This window comes from Xiphophorus couchianus, chromosome 2, assembly GCF_001444195.1.
Source record: "Xiphophorus couchianus chromosome 2, X_couchianus-1.0, whole genome shotgun sequence".
Classification (NCBI taxonomy): domain Eukaryota; kingdom Metazoa; phylum Chordata; class Actinopteri; order Cyprinodontiformes; family Poeciliidae; genus Xiphophorus; species Xiphophorus couchianus.
The window spans coordinates 31,962,671-31,978,607 of NC_040229.1; the positions used below are offsets into that span (position 1 = coordinate 31,962,671).

Genomic DNA, 15,937 nt, shown 5'->3' on the forward strand with positions numbered 1-15,937 from the left:
TTTTGGAGTGAGTGGCCTCTGATTTGCTTGGCGTTCACATATGCATTCAAACTACACCACAGCTTACTTAAACTGAACCAACGCCTATGTTTGTAGGGATAAAGTTTTTAAAGTTTGCATCAGACCTCTCCAAACAAACCAGACTTCCTAAGCAAATGAACAAGAATCCGATTAAAGCGGACTAAACATGGCTGGTGTGAACGAACCCTAAGAAACTGTGTTCCAACTATCAAGGGAAACAACATCTCAGAACTCTAGTGTGTTTGGGACAATAGAAGCAGTATGGCCTTTAATCCTGGCCACAGAAGAGCAGACCTGATCTTTATCCTCCCATGGGAGGTTGGATCATGGTCCACACAAGCTTTATGAATCTAGAGAAGACTTGTGAATAAGTTCCCTGAGACATTTTGTGAGCAGTGCCGTGGCTGTACATGGCATCAGGGATGCTTTTAAGGGTTAGCCAGTCCTAGCATAGCCAGAGTAAGAGTTGTGTTCACATTCAAAGCACAATTTTGAACTAGTTTCCAGAGTGAGTTGGAATGCTGCCCCTTGTTTGAGGTGTTCATGGACAGGGTCATAAGGTGTAGAGGTTTCAGAACCTCAGGGTCAAATTAGTTGTTGAATGTGTGGTTCTGCTGCCATGTTTGGCCACTGAACTTGACATGCAACTGAATAGTTCACATTTTATTGTGAAGTAGCCAGAACAAGTCAGTTTTGGTAACATATAAAAAGAAACATAAAAACACAGCATTTTAGAAAATAAACATTAAGGTTTGTTCTTCTGAAAAACACAACGTTGTGACCAACGTTTGAGCCCATAACTGAATTCTTTCTAGTCTCTCGAGCTCTTTTAATTGTATAAGACATTGTCTTGTATTTCCCAGCTGCAGGTGTGTCTTAGGGAGAGAAATAGAGTGTTTTTCAGAAGAGAAAGAAAAGGGGAATGAAAACTGGGTGGGAATGCTGCTTCCTAATCTTGGGCTTAGGCTGCTGAAGAGGGTCCCTGTCAAAATGAGGCTTGGTTCAATTCCACTCTCCCTGTTATCTCCCCTTCATCAGTATTGAAAGGTAACACAAGCCTCTGAAGGCTTCATGGGACAAAACCTCTATTAAGTCCTTCAGACCCCTATTAGGTGAAAATTGATTTTTTTGACATAAATGTTTGGGCATCATGGCTCTAACTTTACCAGAACTGTCTCTGGCTAGGCTGCCTCTCAAACACACAACATCCTGAACCTGTGGAAAAAAACCCTACAAATTCAACAGTGATTTTCTTTTACAATTCAGTCACATATGAGTGATCCTTACACCTAAGACTGTTTCATTTACATTATATTTAATCATTATTTGAACTGGACAATGATTAAAGATAAAAATGTGTGTCCACACATGCATGTAACAATGACTTTGTTTCTAAGGCCCATAGTAACAAATCTGGTGATATTCTTAGGATCGATGTCTCTTTGGAAGATCCACTTTAACCACATGGCCTTTGAATCCATGTCGGTACAGAACTGTGTTTTGGTGTGACGTCAGTCATCGTCTTCACAAGATGTTTTGCTTTAAGGTTCATACTTTCCACACCAAACATGCCGTTGTGACCCAGAAGCCATCTTTCTCCCTGATCCTCATGGCGTCTGGATATTCAGGTAGTGTTTAATACTTTCATGTCTTTATTGGAGCAATTGAACAAGTTGCCCTCAGGCAGCTGAGAGTAGAGTTTAGAGTTGTAGCTTGAGCCTAAACCGACCCAAAGCTCGGGTTGGAACGGGCCAAAAGGATTTCCTTAATGGTCGGATTGGGTCAAGCTTGGGCTTCTGAGGTGCGTTTAATAAGCCTGCAATAGATACAAGACAAAGAAAACCAAACAAGAATGAACAATATAAAGTTGTACTAATCTATTTACTATAGTGTAAACAGAGTATAATGGGCAGCCGGCCCCGCCTTGATCCGCTCCTATCAGTCTGACATCCCACATGAATTGCACTTGACTCACCCTGCAGTCACAACAAGTGACAAGATGGCGCTGGAAGAAGGCCAACATGCTTACTTAAATGGTGGTACTTAAGGGGTAAAATCTTAAATAAAATAAAATATGTCTGGTTTATTTTGGGCTTGGGCCTAATAGCAGTTAATTAGTCGGGTCAGACTGAGCTCAGACACAACGCCATTGAGCTTGGGCTGGATTTTAAAGGCCCGGTCAAAACTCTATAATTCAGGCAGAAAGTATAATAAACACATTGTTTTATACCTGTTCATAATCCAACAGTAATTACTTTTTACTTAATCTTATAGAAAGATGTACTTTACTGTTAGTATTTTTTTTTTTTTGCCATTTAACTATTAAGTTATTTATTTATACAAATGTCTGTTTTTGTGCCACTTTTGATTATCTGCTGCAGCCCTTAACAGCATCACTAAACCCCTGAAAGTCACCGAACCCTCCCTACCCCTCAAATAACAAAAAAAAAAAAAAAGAGAAAGAAAGAACTAAAAAAATAAAATAAAAAATCTTATGTACGCCCCTGCAGGTTCATCCATCTCCAGACCGTCTGTGTTGGACATCAGGATGCGCTCGTATCCGGCGGTGACAGGTGAATCTTCGGCCGTTCGTGCCACGCATGCACCGCCGGAGCGCACCGCCCTCCTGCCGCCGGGAGGAGCAGAGCAGAGGAGGAGAGGAGAGGAGAGGAGCAGACTGGGAGCGCAGCGGCAGGAGCCTCAACACACAACGGGATGCGGTTCGCGATCTCTGCTGCTTGAATTCTAATTTCGTGTAACCTAAATCCGCAAAGTTTCCCTTCCGCGAGAGAGCGAGAAACCCCCGGCAGAGGACCGCTTCGGAAAATTTCGTGGCGGCGTCCCTCGGTTTCGTTCCTCCCGACTGAACCGAACCGCTCCGCAGCCGAGGTTGATGACAGTCTAACCGGGAGACGGGAGGACGAACAAGACATCTGCAGATGTGTGTGCAGCCGATGCGCAGCGCAGCGCAGGTGAGTGGATTTGTTGTGTTTCCGAGATGTTGGCTGTGTGTGTGTGTGTGTTTTTTTTCTTCTTTTCGCGAGCTCAAAGTATGTCAGGTAAAACAAAAACACACGTGGTCGGTCGGATCACGGCACCGGCAGCTTCACTCTGCCTCTGACCCGGCCCCGCGTGTCCAGATGGAGACCGGGTGTTAACTTTCTGCACGTCGGGCTGCAGCCTGTCTCCCTGCGTGTCTGCAGCGGTGCGCATCCCGCAGACCTGGAGACGGCAGCCTGGGGGGCGAGATGCAGGCTGGCGGCTGAGCTTATCGAGATCAAACCTGGTGATTGGCTGGTTGTTTAAAATCAGAGCTCAATGAAGAAATACGTCGGTCATCCAGCAGATTGTCACGTCACCCTTTGAGTTAGTCCCTGAATGTAAAAAAACAAAACAACTGGTGAGGTGCATTTTCCGCTACCTCTAAAAATTCTTCAAACTCTGAGAAATTAGCGGTAAATCTGAGCATAAATAATCCTCACTGTACGGTGACATGGAAAAGTATTCATATAGCTTGAACTTTTTCATATTTTGTCACGTTAAAGTCACAGATTTGTTTTTAAGATTTGATATGACACACACCAAAACCACAAGTTAAATGGTTCTTAATTCTTTAAATGAGAACATTTGAAAAGGGTGACATGCAGCCGTTTTCAATCCCATAAATCAATTCTTTGTTAAACCAGCTCCTCCTGCAGTTACAGCTGCAAACCTTTTTGGTGTATATCTACCAGCTTTACATCTAGGGACTGCAGTGGCGCTTCTAGAATAAATTTACCAGGGACGAATCATGGAGGCACCGAACCAAACCTTGAATGATTTTTAAAAAAGGGCAATATTTCACCATTTAAAATATTAACTGAGCCAACGAACCAAAGAGCTGCTTGTTTTTTTGCTTTGTTTTTATTAATTTTTAGTGTAAAACTGTGAATAGAAACAGTGACAGTTTCTACTGTAGCTGTGTGACACGGAGTATTTTGGTATCAATCCAATACCAGTAAGTACAGGGCCAGTACCACCAACACCGATACCGATACCAATACCGATATTAATGACTTAAATTTGACATGTCGTCCCACTTCTGACTTGTAGGCATTTTTGTTTTTTTTCTTTGAATTATTTTGTTAAAACCTACTAGAGAATTTAGATAAAGTTCATATGTGTCTGCAGACAACTTTAATAAAAATGTTTACATGACAGATCAGAAAGAGAGACAAAACAAATTTGTGTGTCCTGTTCTCTAAAAAATACATGGTACATGAAAAGACTATTGATTTTGTATTATTTCTTCAGTGCAGGGGCCAAAGCAGGGGCCAAAGCAGGGGCCAAAGCAGGGGCCAGGACCTGTTAGTCCCTGTCTAGAATCATCGTCCATTATTGACTGAAATGGAAATTTTTTTGCAGAATTATCCAAAAATATTAATGAAACTAGATGGAGAACAGCAGCATAACATAAACATAAGAACATAAGACAACAAATGCTTATGTTGTTTTCAACTTTGGACTTTGACTGGGCCATTCTAAAACGTGAATGCTGCGGTTGAATGTTTAGGTTTGTTGTTCTGCTGAAAAGTAAACAATTTCCTAAACCAAGTTTTTCACAGCCTCCTAACAGGTTTTGCTTGTGGCAAACTGGATTTCTTTTAGCTTCCATGTCAAAAATGTCTTCCTTCCATAAAGTGTTGGACTAATAACTGAGCTGTTGACTCATGAATCTCTGCAGCCCCTCCAAAGCGACTTTGCACTTCTTAATTGGGTTGTATCCAAAGGCAGCTAGTTTTACTGAATCTCATTAATCAGACTAAAAGAAGCAGAGTTTTAAAAATTTTGTTCGAAAACCATTATTTTCATTCCACTTCCAATTTATTTACTAAATCAAAAACAAAAAGGAAAAGCGACGAAATTCAAATTGTTTTCTTTTTTTTTGCTTTCGATGTCAAAATTTGCAAACTTGTTCCAGGTAGGGTGCGGGTATTTATCGTGTCGCTTATCATTTATTGTGAACATTTCTTAACGTGGTAAGAATTTTGATATATTGTTTGTCACAATAAATTTCACTTAATGTCAGAAAAGAAAAACGGACTAAAATGTTTTTTTTTTTTTTTTTTTTTTTTTACTATTTTCTCTACTGTTTCTTTCCACAAGAGCATAAAAATATCAGTTCATTAAAAATAAATATGAATAAATTCAATCTTAATGTGCAGTTTGATATAAATAACAGGTACGTTTCATCCTGAAGAAGCTTATTTCAAATAGAGACGCTTTTCAAGGGCAGCATTTATGTTTGTAGTAAAAGAGAAGTAATAAATAGATTTTTATCGTCATCACAATAGCACTAAAAAACATTGTGATAAAATTCTAAGTCCTTTGGCCCACCTCCTAGTTCCAGGAGAGAAATGCTTCAGCAAGGTCAAAATTTTTTCCACATTTTTATGGGAAAAGTTCAGACAACCGTAAAGGTGTCATAGGACAGAGTCAGTCAGAGTCTAAGAGTAGCTGCATTTCTATTACAAATGTGCACAAACTTTGTCTACATTCAGCTAACTGACTCTAGCTGAATTTCACTTAACATCGAAAAAACATAATTTTGCAATCGAGTGTCCAAAAAGAAACGCAAATAAACTCAGAGGTGACTTACGTTTGTTCACATGAGTCCTATAAAAAAACATTAAAATGGCCACAGAGTTGCATCATCTGCCAGAGCTGCTCATGTCCTGCGGTGCCAACGACAGCTCCACGGCTCGTCTGAAAGGCCTGCAGCAAAACAGCAGCTCATTACAAGTGCTGCAGCCCGGCCGCCTCTGGCAGGAGGCTGCCAGCTCATTAGGGGTCACCGCGGGGCGAGACTCACACCACGAGCCTCTGCTTGTTACCGGAGCGCGCGCTTTTCCCGGAATGAATGCCTAATGCGAGTCGGCCTCCAGCCGGATCTGTGCGTCGTGTCGAGGGCTGTTTTTATTTGTAATCCTCTCAAGTTACTTAGGAAGTCGGTGTTTAGAAAAGCTGAAAACATGAACCCGTCGTCATCGGGCTGGGAAGTCGTCCCCTCGCTTTGCTGGTCTGGTCTCTCCAAAGTTTAGCAGAAGGAGATTGTGAGCCCAGATTTCCAGATAATGCAGTTTATGTTGCGATTGTCGCTGTCTGACTCAGAGGTGTGTGACAAGGAAAATCTGGAGTGAGGCAGCGGAGAAGACAGGGCCGACCCACAACCCACAGCAATCTGAAAATAGCTCCCAGAATTGTGCTGTGCATGCTTCTATAATATTCCCATCTATCAGCTCAGCATGGTTTGTACTCTGTCAGGTTCCTAGAGCCAATTCTTTCTCTATGCTGTTGTTTTAGGGGCCCAAATTTCACTGATATGTAAAGCCGAATGCCATATCTTCATTCAACTACGCCGCAAAAACAGAAAATCTTACAAAGTATTTGTGTGTGGTTTCTAGTGCAAATATTTTAGCACACTACTGTAGAAACAAGATGAAATTAACTTACTGTACATGTACATTTTAAGCAAGATATTGGAGCTAGTCCTAAGTCAATAATTCCTTAATATTGATTTAAAAAATACTAGTTCAAGATTTTTAAAATTAAAGTAATTAATTTGTTTCCGTGTTATGCATGGGAAAAAATCGGAATATTTTCCACTTAACTTCTATGTTCTTAATACATATGGAGTTGATAACTACTCCACATGGTTTAACCAATCTGGTGGAGACGAATGCTGTTTTTGTCCTCTAATGCTTCAAGAAATGATCTGATTGGATGCTGGAAAAGACTATTGTTGTGTTCAAGCAGTGCTAAAAGGAGTTAGCCTATTAGCAAAGCTATTTATCTCAACGCTAAACAGGTTGGAGCAGCACAGACGTCCCCAATGCTAACTTCTAGAGTCCATATTTCTAACAAATTATTTGGTAACACTTTATTTGACGGGTCGTGAATAAGACTGTCATGACTTCATGAATATTTATGACTGTCATTAACCTAGACAAAAATGTCTTCGTTATCACAACTTGACATTAACCAAGAAATCATGATCTGACATAAATTTGTTATAAAAGTATTACTGATGAAACTTTAAAAATGATGTAGCTTTATGTTATTAAAGCTAAAGTTTAATCAGTAATACTTTTATAACAAATTTAGGTCAGATCATGATTTCTTGGTTAATGTCAAGTTGTCATAACAAAGACATTTTGAATAATGTCAACTTTGTATTAAAGGTGTCATGATTTACCGAATGATACTTTATGACAACAGTCATAAATATTCGCGAAGACTTACTCATGTTGATGACAGGTGTCATGACATGTTTATGACAGTCTTATTCACAACCCGTCAAATGAAGTGTTACTGATCATTTTTTCTAAGTGCTTCCATGAATTATCAGAGGTTTCAGAAATACTGAACAGCTGAATGGGTAGAATAGCAGTTTGCACCAATATGATGATTGAATAACTTAAAATAACAGATTAAAAACAATAAACATTTTGTTGTTGAACTCATATGTCTTACTTATTCAATAAATCAGCAGAAGCAAAAAGGGTTTTTGAATTGATTTCCTTAAACATGAAAATTCAATATTAGTTTATCGTTTTTGATTAAAATGCAATTAATTACCGACCCTGCCAAAAAACAAATAAACGGAAAAAAATTGAATCCCACTGCTAGCGTTGTCATAAAAATACAAGAAGTGAGCAGCCAAAAAAATCAACATCTCAATCTCTTGTACTGGCACTTTGGAGACGTAGTTACTGAAACACAAATTTCTATGAGAAGAAGAAACTATGAACACTCTAACTGTAAGAGTGCTGGTTGTGGTAACCCGGGTAATCGCTAAAGTGTGTACTAATGTTGTCGTAGTTTTATAATCATCACAAACCGTTACAGCAAATTGTCTCGTCATAAAAGTGTAATTTGGCCTTCTCTATATATAAATAAATATAACTACTCACAGTAAAAAGGCTAGCAGAAATTATATGAATGCTTTTCAAATGGTTTTTTTGAGAAAAATCAGGATCAGGATTAACAGGTTTTGTGGCAGGTGAAGGTTTTACAAAACAAATCTGCCGATCTTTAATTAGACCATATCTGTTTTTCATCCCCTGCTTCACAGAGCTCAGTGTCACAGTAGAAAACGTAATTTCACAAACTGGAATTCTGAAAATAAAATTGTGGAATGAAATACAACAATTTTGACAAACAAACTTTTTTTTATAAAAAGTTTTTCCACTAGGATGAGGGAGTAAAGTTTTTTGGCTGTATCAAAATAAGTGTATTCTGTAAAACTGTAATGGAAACACTTTTTTTTTTCGCATCACAAGAGCCACATGACCAACAAGCAGATGTTATTGCTGGCAGAAAGACGACAGGAAGTGGTTGGAGTTTGTTCATCACATGAACAAACTTATTTATATGTGATTTTAATTATTTCCTATGTAATGGAAACACCGCAATTGCATAATTGAGTTTTTTCAGTATTAGTTTTGTGCACGTTTGTAATGGAAACAAAGCCAATGGCTTGTTGAGGTTTATCCTCACTCTGTCCTGCTACTTCAATATCATACATGAATCTTTTTTAAAAAATTTGATCTTAGTAACCACAAAAACATAATACTGACTAATAGTCTTAAAGCTACAGCATAAAGTTCCATACTATTTCTCAGCACATGCATTCACACTCAATTAGCACTCCTGGCAGAAGCCAGAGCAGTGTGCGCGCACACACACACACACACACACACACACATACTGGTTTTGGTGGATTAGAGGGACACTTTTTTCAAACCAGTTTTTTGCAACACTAAACAGTCACCCCTTTCCACTTGTGCTAGGAAGACCTACTAAGTTGTCAAAAATCTTGTTTGAGTTACACAACATAGATCTCACTTGAAAATTTAGATACACACATCAGAACTCAAAATACAAGAACCTGACGCAATGCTGTATTAAAAGGACAAACGATAATGAGGTGCTTGGCTCCGCCCATGACACCAACAGTAATTGTCAGGGCCAACTTTATTTATCAGGACCACGGCATACACAAACATGAAATGTATTTGTATTAAGTCCAAACATGGAAATATGGAATATAACTACGCAGAAAGTGGACTGCATTTACAGCACCTTCTGCTCTAAGAACTAGAGCAACAATTCTATTTGTGAACATAAAGGAAAATCTGTGAATGCCAAAATTAAATGAATTACAGGTCTATTGTTAAATCAAAAAGATAAAACAAATTGTGTGAACAAGATGAACTTACTCATAGTATCAGTAGAAATACTGGATTAATTTATTGAAAGTACTTTCAATGTTACACCCTGATTTCTCACAAAATCTCTTATGTTTTGGATATCACAACTAGCTAGAGCAGGATCCTCAGCCTTTTTGCATTGCTGGCATTCTATCATAGTGGCCAGTTGTCCTTTCTTGATGTGTTCACCAAAGTGCCTCATGACCGCAGCAACCTCTACGGGAGACCATGGATGCTTTTTTGCTCTCCTAGCACTTTCCAGAGATGCTAGAAAAAAGACAAATAATTCATTATTAAAAACCAACTCCAATTGTTAATTTTTCTTTGTTATAAATTATGTAATGCCTGTTTATTCCCCTTTTCAAATGAGCATTCATAAAGAACTTACATTAGTGGGACAAGCTACAGAAATGAGCATGTAGGTTGCACCGATGAAAATTAATTTCTGCAAATGCCAAACAGCTTATACTGCTGTTAACACTTGGTATGGTTGCTTGGTATGTATGACTGATTATTTGACTGAATTCTGGAAAAACAAATATTTTTCATAATCTAAAATTGCATTTGTTTGACAAACAGACCTCAGCAGCTGGTGAAGAACCATCCAAAGCCAAAAGACTTGTTCTTCCTTCTCATGCTGGTTCCTAGTCTTTTTTCCAGTGAAAGAGATCCCACTCAGAACCATCTCACTGATTCCACCAAAATACATTTCTGTACAGGTGCAGCATCAGCAAAGGCCCATTGATTGATATCTCTGATTTCCTTAAACCAGAGATTAACCAAATTTAACATCTTAAATTTGGTGAATATCTTAAAATTAACAAAATTTAAAGATATATTCCAATTACTTTGCTTATTACAGTTTTGTGGTGCTTTGCTACTTTGAAAAAATATAACTATGTGAATGTATTTCAGATTAAGATTGGCATAGAGAAAGTAGTATAAACAGTCCCATTACTCATCACTAAATTAGATTTTCTAGCATCTGAACATTGACTATGTGAAAGTTTATCATTTTAATACAAGGTACAGTTTTATATGGTATGTGCATGGTCATCCTATTGCCTTTCAGTGGTGTGGATCATTACTTTTGACCATGCTTCAGTTGTGCTTTTGAGCTTAAGTAGATTGGTGTTTCTTGACTTGTGTAGGTGTGGTGACTTACCAGAATTTTTATTTGTGTTCATTTTTCTGCGGGGCTCTATGTCCTTCCGTTTTAGTTTTCTGTTGAGTTCTTTCCCCTTACCATCTCTGTGTTTACTTTGTGCTGAAAAGAAGAACATATAAAAAAATAATGGTCTGGATGAGCATTTATTTGTTGTAGGTAGGTTCCTTAAACTGTGAAGTCCAAAACACTCCTTTATGGGGTTAATCAACTGAAAAGTAAAGAACACTTGCTTAATGTACAGTAAGTCTGTTCCCAATGTAGAAAACAGTCCTCCTAATTCCTGCACATTACATGTTGAATATTACACAGGACCTGTGTGTCTGTGCACTTCTACATGTAACTTTCATTCTTTTGTACTTGCAATTTCAAAACTCAGTCCTCCTGATATCACCACCTTACATGATGACTATTACACAAGACCTGTGCGTTTGAACAGTAGTTAATATAATTTCAATGACTTCATTTTAGAAAATAAGTTGGTCGTTGGAGACCAATAGTACCACTGGAGGGTTGGTTAAACAGGATCTGCATGCATCCACGTCACCAGCCTGATATAGTTCATTTTTGAAAATCTGAAATGTAAAGACCACTCACTAATTGTGAGTTTGTTCCCAATGTAGAAAACAGTCCTCACTATTCCAGCACATTACATGTTGAGTATTACACAGGACCTGTGTGTATGGGCGTTTCTACATGTCACTTTCATTCTTATGTACTTGTAATTTCAAACCTCTGTCCTCCCTTTTTAGGCAGCTTACATATCAAGTATTACACAAGACCTATGTGTTTGAACACCACTTAATATCGTTTCAATTACTTTATTTTAGAAAATAAGTTGGTCGTTGGAGACCAAAATTACCTCTGCAGGGTTGGTTGAACAGGTTCTGCATGCATCTACCTCACCAGCCTGACACAGCTCATCTTTGGAAATCTGAAAAGTAAAGAACACTCACTGAATGTGAGTTTGTTCCCAATGTAGAAAACAGTCCTCACTATTCCAGCACATTACATGTTGAGTATTACACAGGACCTGTGTGTATGGGTGTTTTCACATGTAACTTTTATTCTTATGTACTTGTAATTTCAAATCTCTGTCCTCCCTTTTTAGGCAACTTACATATCAAGTATTACACAAGACCTATGGGTTTGCACAGAACTTAATATTGTTTCAATGACTTTATTTTAGAAAATAAGTTGGTTGTTGGAGACCAAAATTACCTCTGGAGGGTTGGTTGAACAGGATCTGTACGCATCCACATGACCAGCCTGACACGGTTCTTCTATGGAAATCTGAAATGTAAAGAACACTTGCTGAATGAGAGTTTGTTCCCAATGTAGAAAATAGTCCTCCTTATTCAGCCACATTACATGTTGAGTATTACACAGGACCTCTGTGTATGGGCGTTTCTACATGTCACTTTCATTCTTCTGTACTTGTAATTTCAAACCTCAGTCCTCCTTATTCTGGCACCTTACATGATGAGTATTACACAGGACCTGTGTGTATGGGCGTTTCTACATGTAACATTCATTCTTTTGTACTTGTAATTTCAAACCTCAGTCCTCCCTTTTTATGCAGCTTACATATCAAATACTAGACAACACCTGTGTGTTTGAACAGTACTTAATATCCTTTCAATGACTTAATTTTAGAAAATAAGTTGGTTGTTGGACACCAAAATTACCTCTGGAGGGTTGGTTGAACAGGATCCGCATGTATCCACGTCACCAGCCTGACACCTTTCATCTTTGGAAATCTGAAATGTAAAGAACACTCACTGAATATGAGTTTGTTCCCAATGTAGAAAACAGTCCTCCTTATTCCAGCACATTACATGTTGAGCATTACACAGGACCTGTGTGTATGGGCGCTTCTACATTTAACTTTCAGTCTTTTGTACTTGTAATTTCGAAACTAAGTCCTCCTTATTCTGGTACCTTACATGTTGAGTATTACACAGGACCTGTGTGTATGGGCGCTTCTAAATGCAACTTTCAATTCTTCTGTACTTGTAATTTCAAACCTCAGTCCTCCCGTTTTATGCAGCTTACATGTCAAGTATTACACAAGTCCTGTGTGTTTGAACAGTACTAAATATCATTTCAATCACTTTATTTTAGAAAATATGTTGGTCGTTTCAAACCAAAATTACCTCTGGAGGGTTAGTTGAACAGGATCCGCATGCGTCCACGTCAACAGCCTGACACAGTTCATCTTTGGAAATCTGAAATGAAGGGATGTACACTGAATGAGTCCGTACTTCTAAACCTACTACTGAATGAACCTGTCCAGCTGATTGTTAACCAGAACCTTTGTGTATTGACACTGCAAAATATATCTCCTGCTATTAAATGTTCATAAATATAAGGTTAGAATAAATTAATTTACATATGACAGTTTCTAGCATTTTGGATAGCACTGAACCAAGTTGAAATATTGGTCTGATTAAGTCTTTCTCCAAAATCTGTTTTTTTAGGCACTGCTAATCACTTCTTGTTTTCAACTATAATGAAACTCTGTACTACAACATGACATATCCTTCAAAAATGTCTTCAATGCTAGTAAAATGACTTGTGATAGAATTTTCACTCTTATCAATACCTTTCTTCTCCATGACCAGTCAGAATCACCATAAATATAAGTGATTTCTTCCCCAGGACCAATATCTTTGAGTGCAAATAAACAAAGATGAGGTCTTCCATCCACCCTTGTAACTTTCAATTTGCTGTTTGGGTTCATCTCTTCATCATTTACCAGCCTCCCCAATGATCCATCCTCTCTGGCAGCATCAACACTAAAATATTAAGTAAGCAATAAGAATAATTATACCATGCAAGGGAAAGGATTTTGCATGTTTGCATGTCGGAAGAATATTCCTCCACCAACTAAAACTACTTTTACTGATGAAGCTGAAAATGTTTACATCACTTTGTTTAAATATAAAATAAAAAACAACCTTAAAACAGTCACATACCAAAGCTGTTGTCCATTGAACTTGAAATCAAACATAAAAGCCTCGAGTGCATCATGGTAAATTTTCAATCGGTTTTCTTGTTCCTTTCTACTTATGACTTCCCCTCTGTACTCAATAAGAATCTCCTTTTTGAAAGCACCGGCAACTGAACACACCCCGACCTGTAGGTAAACATAAGGAGTAAAGTAGAATAAACTTTAAACAATGCAGATCTTTCAAACAGTAGCAAATGAGATTAACATTTTTCAAAATCACTTAATTGATCTAATTTGATGTCTTTCTGTGATTACATAAACATTTGTTTGTCAACAGAATGGTGCTTCTAAATGTCACTCATTCTTTTGTACTTGTAATTTCAAAACTCAGTCCTCCTTTACATATATATATATATATATGTTAATAATGTGCGGTATAAAAATAGTTTAAATGTCAAAACGCAAGATTAAAGAAAAAAGCAATCCTTCAATAAACTCTGGAATCATGTGCATAATAAAGTCACAACTCACCTTTAAATGAATTAATGTATTTTCATCAAATTCCTCTTTATCTTCACCTAAGGAGCAATAATAACTGGCATCATGTTTGGGATTTCTTTTTGCTCTCTGAGACCTTGTTGCTGACATCTCCTGCAAAGATCAGAGTAACGTGCTGTTGAGTAACAACATGACACTGTACACCAGGGGTGTCAAACTCCAGGCATCGAGGGCCAGTGTACTGCAACTTTTAGATGTTCCTCTGGTCCAAAATACCTGAATTATATGACTGAATTAGCTTCTAAGTGCAGTCAAGTTGATGACCTGCTGATAACCACCCCATTTGATCCAGCCGTGTGGCATCACAGACACATCTAAAAGTTGCTGGACACAAGCCCTCAAGAACTTGAGTTTGACACCTCTGCTGTACACAATATGATTTGATGCTATTGTATGAGAAAATGCTGTATTGAAGTACACAGTATTACATAATTGACTTTCTATTGACAAGTTCTCAATACCTTCAAATATTAAAACATTATCTTAATACTAATGATTATTACCTAGATAATTTGTGCCTGTGAAAGAATATCACTCACTGATACACAGAAAATGACCAAATACAGTTTTGTCTAATTCTGGAGTGAGTCACCTTCCCTTTAAACTCTGGTACGCTGACTAAGATGGTTGGTAAGAACTAGCTAAACTGCAGCAAATCAGATGCTTTGGTGTATCCAAACATCAAGTAACCTACAACATTCTTCAGAATTACAATGTTACATATCGTAAGAGAGTCTGTATGAGTCTTACCTCTTCCTCCAAGCAAAAGAAGTTCTATTAGCACTAATTGCTTGCACCTGGTCTTGACGGACTGTACCACGTTGATAGAGGAGGAGGGGTACAACAAAAGGAGAAATCCATTTTGTTTTGGAAGCATACAAGGTTTGATTTTTTTCAGGAACAAGAAGATTAATTTATTTGAGTAATATTTTGTAACTTTCCTTCAATATTTCAAAGTTAAATAGTTTATCATACATTTTTATTTAATTAGGAGGCAGCAGTCAGATGGTATCTCCCACCAGCAATGTTTCATCATTTAAAAGGAAAGTCACTTCTTTTAATCATTTCTGTTCAATCAATTAATCAAGTTTACTTGTATAGCATATTTCAGCAGCAGTGCAGTTCAGTTTATATCATAAAAACAAAAACTGTTGTCTAATGACAGACACACCAGCAGAAAATGGTTGTCTGTTGTACCTGCCTACAGACAAATTAGACTACCTAATCTGCATGTAGGCAGAGTAGCAACATTGAGATAATGACAAAATATCAATTTTTAAAGTTTTGTGCTAACAGTAACATAAGTAATCATATTTTTGGCACTTTAAATATTATTTAAATAAGTGCTTTTTATTTTTATATTTGTAATTCTGTATTACTCCATGAATAGTTATCCCTTCTTTCAAATTCAAAAATACTTTATTGATCCTAAAAGGGAAATTAAATTAAAAAAAGCTTGGGTCCTCTACCACAGGCCTTGGAGTCTGAGTGGTCTTCACGGTATATTAGCAGTTCCCAAGGGTGTGCTTCTCTGCATCATGCATTCCAATTTATTTCTAGGTATTTGTTTGAGCCACTCTTCCAGTTTAGGGGTTATCACCCTGAGGGTTTCAGTGACCAAAGGCACTACTGTTGCCATCACCTTCCTCACTCTTTTAACCTCCTATCATGCATGGCATGCATTATTAATTCGTCTTCGATATTTGGGCTGATTGGGACCTAATGATTCCAAAAACAAAGAATTATCTTTCTACATGATATGTGGACATCATTTTTTTTTCAGAAAAATATTTATTCATTTTAAATCACCATATTTAGCGCCTTTGTAAATCTCTACAGTTGCTAACTTTTGTAAACTTACACCACAACAATAAACACTGAACATCTTGGGTCTAGCCTGTAATGTGTTATAATCTTCCACCACCACTAAGTCATAAAATAATGACCTAACATGCAGACACCAGACCCCATGTAGAGCAAAATTTAGTA

At 37.7% G+C, this 15,937-nt stretch overlaps 1 protein-coding gene and 2 long non-coding RNA genes across 5 annotated transcripts in view; 1 reads left to right on the forward strand and 2 right to left on the reverse strand.

Annotated features, from left to right (window-relative positions):
* Window positions 1–2,530: 2,530 nt before the first annotated feature.
* The window catches only part of mgat4c (mgat4 family member C), a 149,942-nt gene continuing 136,535 nt past the window's right edge, over window positions 2,531–15,937 (forward strand). For all 3 annotated transcript variants that reach the window (XM_028045810.1, XM_028045802.1, XM_028045819.1), the window contains exon 1: window positions 2,531–2,993. The gene's annotated coding sequence lies outside the window, so the exon portion shown is untranslated. The remainder of the gene's footprint in view (window positions 2,994–15,937) is intronic.
* On the reverse strand, window positions 8,989–12,779 carry LOC114162069 (uncharacterized). Its single transcript, XR_003599127.1, has 6 exons — window positions 12,594–12,779; window positions 12,126–12,197; window positions 11,659–11,730; window positions 11,300–11,371; window positions 10,438–10,539; window positions 8,989–9,539 (listed from the first exon to the last, which is right to left on the reverse strand). It is a non-coding gene; the product is annotated as an uncharacterized LOC114162069 (long non-coding RNA).
* LOC114162078 (uncharacterized) lies at window positions 13,067–14,844 on the reverse strand. The gene is made up of 3 exons (XR_003599134.1): window positions 13,922–14,844; window positions 13,416–13,576; window positions 13,067–13,235 (listed from the first exon to the last, which is right to left on the reverse strand). It is a non-coding gene; the product is annotated as an uncharacterized LOC114162078 (long non-coding RNA).